This window comes from Monodon monoceros, unplaced genomic scaffold, assembly GCF_005190385.1.
Source record: "Monodon monoceros isolate NGI ecotype Baffin Bay Population unplaced genomic scaffold, NGI_Narwhal_1 Super_Scaffold_19, whole genome shotgun sequence".
NCBI classification, from domain to species: Eukaryota; Metazoa; Chordata; class Mammalia; order Artiodactyla; family Monodontidae; genus Monodon; species Monodon monoceros.
In genome coordinates this window covers 53,492,292-53,499,110 of record NW_021703775.1, presented here as the reverse complement: position 1 = coordinate 53,499,110, position 6,819 = coordinate 53,492,292, and positions in this window count along the sequence as shown.

Here is a 6,819-nt window from a genome sequence, read left to right as displayed (position 1 = left end):
CCAGGCCAGCCCATAGGGCCTGAGGCAGCAGGAATGGAGGACCGGAAGGGCCACGCTGTCCAGGGCCTGCCTGTGGCGGGTGAGAGACGGGCCCAGCGCGGTGTTTACATTTTCCCTCCTTTCCTTCTGGTGGCCCTGCCAGCCGGCGGTTACACCACTGTGGTTTTTTGGCCCCGGGGAGTGCCTTCCTTACATAACCCCTGACACAACGGCTCCTGAGACACACACACTCACTGGCACACGCACATGCGCAGACTCACACCCTTGTGCACACGTACACACTCACCCATGTGCTCTCGCTGAGACGCACCTACACGGTCTCACATCCTCAACGGGCAACACTATTGTCTCGGGAGGGTTTCTGCTGTCCTGGCCCCCAGTCACATGGATGGGGGCCTCCCTTCTGGTTTCAGGGGAAGAGTCTTCCCCCCCTCCTTGCCCTCAAGCCCCAGGTGCTCTGAGCCAGTGGGACTGACCCAGAGCCTGCCTGGGGCTGTCAGGTGACAGCCTCAGTCTTTGGCTCCATCTGGGGGGTGGGGAGTGGCGGGGGGGCAGGGGGGTGGACAGCAGTGAGCTGCCCTCCCAGAGCCTGGGGGTGTGGGGAGTTGGGGCTCAGCACGGGAGGAACTGAGAACAGGAAAGGGAGACAGAAAGACCAGACCCCAGGGGGCATCCCCTGTTACCGGGACCCCAGAAACTCAGCACAGGCACACAGGGAGCGAACAGGGGTGGAAATGGCCTCGGAGGCCCAGAGATGGGATGGGGGTGGAGGTGGGAGGTATTCAGTGCAACATTTTGGGGGGTTTTCTACGATGGCCGGTTTCAAGATTTTAAATGCACATTACCCTCTACAGAAACACGTGGGCTGCCTCGCAACTCAGCGACACTTCCTCCGCGGATTCATCTGAGGCAAATACTCACCCAGGGGCCTGTGAATAAGCATGTTCGCGCTGCATCGCTCGTAAAAGTGAAACGGTGCAGAGCCTGCGTGGCCACCAGCAGGCCCTCCCTCCTGCTGTGGGTACCACGCTGCCATGAAAGAAGGTGCTGGCACGCTGGGTGAGGACCCATGGACAGGACAGCACTCACTCTCTGTGAACTGCAAGCGTGTGTGAATTTGTACAGACATAGCTGCACAGTCAAATCCCTGGAACTCCTCACCCAGCGCGGTTACTGTGCGGTCAGCTCTGCAGAGTGGGCCTCAGGAGGAGTGCTTCCACCTGCACACGTTGGAACACACTGCCTGCTGGTTGGGTATTCAGAACAAGCATGCATGAGTTTGGAATAAGAGGCAAAACTCAAGGGGACGTCACGTCTACCAAGGAGCAGTGCATTTCTCCCCTGTTCTGAACGGTCTCGCAGGTGGGGAGGGCACAATGGCCCCACCACTCCTGAGCTGGGAGACCTTGGGCAAGTGTCTTCATTTCTCTGAGCTGCATCTTCTGCATGTGTCAAATGGGAGCGGACAGTACCACGCTCATTGCGAGGGGGTGGGCGGGGGAGCTGATTTGGTTGTACAAACAGTTACTGAGGCCCTTCGAGGGGCCAGGCTGGGGCGTGCAAGGAGGATGCATGTTATGCCATTCTTGCTCTGAAGGAACTTCCAGGCCAGTGAGGAAGACAGAGACGTAAGCAGCTGGTGTAGGACAACGTGCTCTGTGCTCCTACAAAGGCCGGCACGGTGCCCTGGCGGGCTGGGGGCGGGGTAAGTGGAGGGGCTATAGATCTGAGGTTGATTTTCAGCTGAGGCAGAGGAAGCAGGGGGACGTGGCAGGGGGCTGGGGTGTCCCGGGCAGGGGCGCGGGCGGAGCAGAGGCCCAGGGTTGTGAAGAGCCGTAGCATCTTCACATTGGTGAAGGCCATTGGTGCTCCAGGGCAGGTGAGGAGCTGTGAGGGTTGAGGCACAGCCTCAAAGAGCACATCTGGAAGCTTGGATTTGAGTGCGGGTGAGCGCACCGGTAGGGTCACAGGGCAGGAGGGGCATGATGGCCTACATGCTTTACAGGCAGGCTCTGGGGATGGTGGCTGGGGGGAGGAGATGGGGGCTGGATCCCCCGCTGTCTAGGTGAGGAGGAGCCTGGGCTGCTGAGGCTGAAAGACAGAGAAGCGGGAGGGAGTGTCCAGGCCTGGTTAGAAAGCAGAGTCCTTCGGTTCAGGCAGCCTGAGGGAAGGGATAGAAGGAGGTGAGAGGAAGACTCCAGGAGGACCCCAGTTTCTGGCGTGGGTGACTGGATGGATGTGGTGTCACAGCTGCGGAGACAGGGACACCAGGAGGGGTGGGAGTGAGGGTCCATGTCTCTGGGCTGTCCAAGAGGAGGTGGTCCCAGGCTGCTGGGCAGGGCTGCGAGGTGCCACCAGGGGTGGGCAGTCCCTTCATCTCTCCTCCACTGGCATTTACAGTCTATGGGACAAAGGGGCAGTTTAGGAATATTTTGGACTCTCTTGGCTTGTGGAGGGAGGGGGAAGCCATCAAGGGCACCATGGGTGTGTCCTAGGACTTGCTTTGTAAAAGGACAACGCTTCAAGGGTTGGAATGATGGAAGCTTCCTTCCTTACAGTTGTTTGCATTTCCAGACTAGCAGTGCTGTCCAACAGAACTTTCTGCAATGACGGAAACATTCAGTGCAACAGCCCCCACCTACAGCTGAGTACCTGTCACGTGGAAGTAAGTTTTAAATTTTAAGTTAAATGTACATAGGCACATGTGGCTAGTGCCTACCATAATGGACAGCGCGGATCTATCTAGAATTTCTAAAGGAAAGCAGTTGTTATTCTCATCTTAAGGCCCAAGTGGTTGGGTGGGTTTGGTGGGGGCAGATGAAGGAGACTCCCTGAACCCCTTCGGACTGGGTGTCTATTGATTGGGTGTGGAAAACAAAACACCAAGAGAGCAGTAACAAACTGTTACAGCATACTTCCTCTATGCTGGGCTCTATCCTTAGGACATGGGTTGACCGGATTCACTTGAACTTCATGGTAGCCTTTGGAGATAGGTCCGACATTTATAGATGGAGACGGCAAGCCACTGGCTCACGGTCTCACAGCTGGCGGTAGCAAGGCTAGGCTTTGAACCTGATGGCTTAGGCTGCTACCCACTCTGCTAGCCTGCACACGGTGTCCTCTGTGGGACCCTGAGCTGGGCCCTCTCCGAGACACTTCACGCATGACATCATATTTTGACCCTCCTGCGTGATCATCCACATTTCAGAGATGAGGAAAGTGAGGCTCAGAGATTTGCCCGGGATTACACAGGGAGGCAGTGGCTGTGAAGTGAGATTTGAACCCAGGTCTGTGGGAGCCCTGGCCTGTAACCCCTGCAGACCGGGCCCCTCACAGAGTGGTGGTGACACCTGCCCCGGAGCCCTCTCACGCCCCAGGCCCTGCAGCAGCTCTTGGCTCCCAGGGCTGTGCTTTGTCAGCTCCTGGTGTGTCCACCCTACAGACCTTCCAGGGCCTCCCTGAGAAGCCAGGTGAACAGAGAACATCCAGAGACCTGCTGCTCTGAGCCTCTCAGCCCATAGGGATTTAGTGAAAGTCAATATTCAGCATTTTTACCAACAGCCCTACCTGGACAGCTCACACCTAGGGAGGACAGTGTCCTGGGTGGTCTCTTCCCAGGGCTCATGTAGAAACCCAGAGATTGGGGGAAGTCTCCAGAAGGCTCCGCCCACCCTCTCTGAGCCTTAGTCTTCTCATCTGTGGAATAAAAGGGTAACACTAGGTCATGGTTTTTTAAACCGTTTTTAGCATTAAAATTGGTTTTATAAGGAATCATTTTTTTTCCAGTCTACTCTCCACACAGCCGAAATCACTTTAACACGTGAACGTGTCTGTCCTACTCCCCAGCTTAAAATCCTTCAACGGCTCCCCCCTGCTCTGGAGACAATGCCTGCCCTCATGAAGCTAAGCGTCTAAGAAGGAAGGGTGATATATACATAAACAAAGGCATTTAAAATATGTCAGAGGATGACAAATGCTATGGAAAAAATAAAGCAAGACGAGAGATGCCAGATGGGGCTGTTGTCTTGACAGGGTGGTCTGGGTGGCCCCCTGAAAAGGTGACAGCAGGAAACTGAAAGAAATGTGGAAGAGCATGACAGATGGAATAGCAAGTGCAAAGGTCCTGAGACAGAGAGTAGGTCCAGCATGATTACGAACCAACAAGGAGGCCTGAGTTGTATAGGAGCAGGATGAGGGAAGGGAGAGTCAAGGTCAGAGGGGAAAGGGATAGTGGGTGGGTGGGGAGGGACAGACAATGTAGGACCTTGTACACCTTGGTTAAGATTTTAGATTTTATTCTGAGTGAGGATTTTGAGCTGAAGGGTGACCTGAACACATTGTGTTGTAAAAGCACAGGTTAGAGGGGCTTCCCTGGTGGCGCAGTGGTTAAGAATCCGCCTGCCAATGCAGGGGACACGGGTTCGAGCCCTAGTCCAGGAAGATCCCACATGCCGTGGAGCAACTAAGCCCGTGCGCCACAACTACTGAGCCTGCGCTCTAGAGCCCGCGAGCCACAACTACTGAGCCCGTGCACCTAGAGCCCAAGCTCCTCAACAAGAGAAGCCTCCACAATGAGAAGCCCGCGCACCTCAATGAACAGTAGCCCCCGCTTGCTGCATCTAGAGAAAGCCCGCGTGCAGCAACAAAGACCCAACGAAGCCAAAAATAAAATAAATTAAATAAAAATAATAATAATAATAAAAAAAAGCACAGGGGTGGCAAGACAGGGTCTACCCTGGAAAGAAATCCTGGAAGACTTCTTGGAAACCTCCGTTTCTGTACAGTGTGGGCAGTAAAGCAGGAGCCTGAGAGGCAGCCTAGGGTGATTCGAAGGAGCCACTGCTTAGCTTCCTCCGAATTCTGCTTCAGCCTTTTCCTAGCTGCTTGGCCTCAGGCCTATGACAACTTCTCTGAGCTTAGTTTCCTCATCTTTGAAATGGGGATAGTAACAGTGTTCCGGTCTTGGCTATTGTGAACAAGTGTACAAGTGTTTTTATGTGGCCATCCCGTGGAGCATGTGTCATTATGTAGGGGAAACAGACATTAATAAAACAGTTACAAAAACCAATGTATCACTTTGGAAAATAGTATAGCAGTTCCTCAAAAAGTGAAATGGGGGTTACCATATGACCTGGCAATTCTACTTCCAGGTATAAAAGCAAAAGAATTGAAAACATACGTTCGCACAGAAACTTGTATATCGATGTTCACAGCAGCATGATTCAACAATAGCCGAAAGGTGGAAACAACTCCACCGTCTAACAACTGATGAATGAAAACAAAATGCGGTACATCCGTACAATGGAATACTAGCCTGTCATGCAAAAGAATGAAGGCTGATTCACGCTACAACATGAAGGAACTTTGAAAATATGTACACTCCGTGAAGGCAGGGATGACATCCGTCAGCTCACCTCTGTTCCTGCACTGCTGGCATGTACTGGACAATCAAGAACTATCTGTGGGATGAATGAAAGGTGCCGGGCAGCATCCCAGCATCCCACCCCTTGGATGTCTGGACAGAATCACAGGGCAGTGGAAGGGAGCCTGCCAGCACATCTGAGTCACACCAGCCCCGGCCCTCAGCAATGTTTGCCTCCTGCCCTGCGGCACCTCGGATTTCCATCTTCACGACACATCACCTTGGGAGTCTGGACCTCCTGCAGGTGCTCGAGAGAGTCCGGCCCTGAAGCTTCAACAGTAGCCAGGCCAGGGAGAGACAACCACGATCACCTGCCACGCACCTCAGCCAAGTTCCCCTCCCCTGAAGTGTACCCCTTCTCCACTCAGTGATGCAGGGGAACAAACAGCAGGTCGCCAAGGACTCACAGCCCCTTCTCCAGTGGTGCAGGGTTCAGAGACTGTCCTGCAAGTGGCCTCTCATTCCAGCCACTCCCGGGGTGGGGCGGGGGTGGTGGAACTTGGGAAAATAAGGCCCCGGGCCTGCATTTCAAAGGGTCTCCCCTCCGCGTAAAATCGGCACCAGGCCCAGCGGAAGGGTCATAGGCCACCCCACAGCCTGGCCCGGCCTCCTACAGAGGGGTCACTGAGAATTCTGTGTCTCATCAAATATTGCGGGACCACGGAGTTGTACTTGAAAATAATTTTAATTAGCCGGAAACCAGGAGTTTAATAAATGGAAAACAGAGAACTTTCCAAGGCCACAGCTGGGAAACACTCGCTTTTTTAAAAACTCCGCCTGGCTTCCCAGGCCGGCTAAACACCCCAACACGGGCCCAATTGCCAGAGGAATCTACAAGGAAAACAAAGCTTATTTTTAGAGAAAGATTTTAAACTCGGTTTCAGCGGGCCCAGGAGTTTTCTTGTCTGTCTAAAATCCTTAATATCTTTCCTTCTATTTCAGAGCTGCCTCTCACCCCAGAGGGCATAAGAACTGCTATCTGACAAGAGCTATTTCTGCAACAGATGAAAATAAAAGGGCCCCTCCCCCTTCAACCAGAGAATTAATTGTTTCTAAATATGTCTCTGCACTCAGGCGCAGGAGGCCTGTCCTTGGCAGGTGTGACCGGCAATAAAGTGGGTCTGGGGTCCCTGCAGGCTGAAGGCCTGTCGTCCCCCCCCTCCCACCCCTGCTCAGCCCTGTTCTGCCCACTGCCCTGCAGGAAGCGGCTGACAGCCTGGCCTCCATTTCCGGGTTTTGAAAACAGTTTTTAACCTGAAAGAGGCCTGCTAAAAAGGACTGCTTTTCCTCCGAAGGTGTTGTTAACACTCCACCCCGACAGAGACGCACCCCCATCACGTCCAGACCCAAACATACAGCCACACCCACAGATCCTTCCTCCCGTCCCACCGACGCAC